Raw genomic sequence first — 421 nt, forward strand, 5'->3', positions numbered from 1 at the left:
CCAGTGATGATGATACACTGAAGGCTGTGCATGCGCCTCATACTTTGTAGATAGTGCCTTATATTTTGTTATTTCCAGTGGGAGTTGCTGTTTAACTGTTGTATATTTTTTATATATAATTAATTTATCTGTCTTGTTGAATCCCTTGTTGATACCTACCCCCCTGTGGTTTTCCAGTATTTATTTGCTGTTCACCTCTATTTACTTGTTGGGTATTTGGACTTACCTGTGCTTACCTGTTTCAGATCAGTTACTTACCTCTGCTGGGTTCAAGGCCATTGGTGATGGCATAATTTCCTAGTCACCAAGTATAGACTAAAGCCTGATCTGTAAAGTGTATATATTTATCAATATCACTTTTTGGGTTTTGTGTGTGTGTGTGCGCGTGTCTATATATATATATATATATATATATATATAA

Source organism: Crocodylus porosus, unplaced genomic scaffold (assembly GCF_001723895.1).
Source record: "Crocodylus porosus isolate Cpor-Errol unplaced genomic scaffold, CroPor_comp1, whole genome shotgun sequence".
In the NCBI taxonomy this organism is placed as follows: domain Eukaryota; kingdom Metazoa; phylum Chordata; order Crocodylia; family Crocodylidae; genus Crocodylus; species Crocodylus porosus.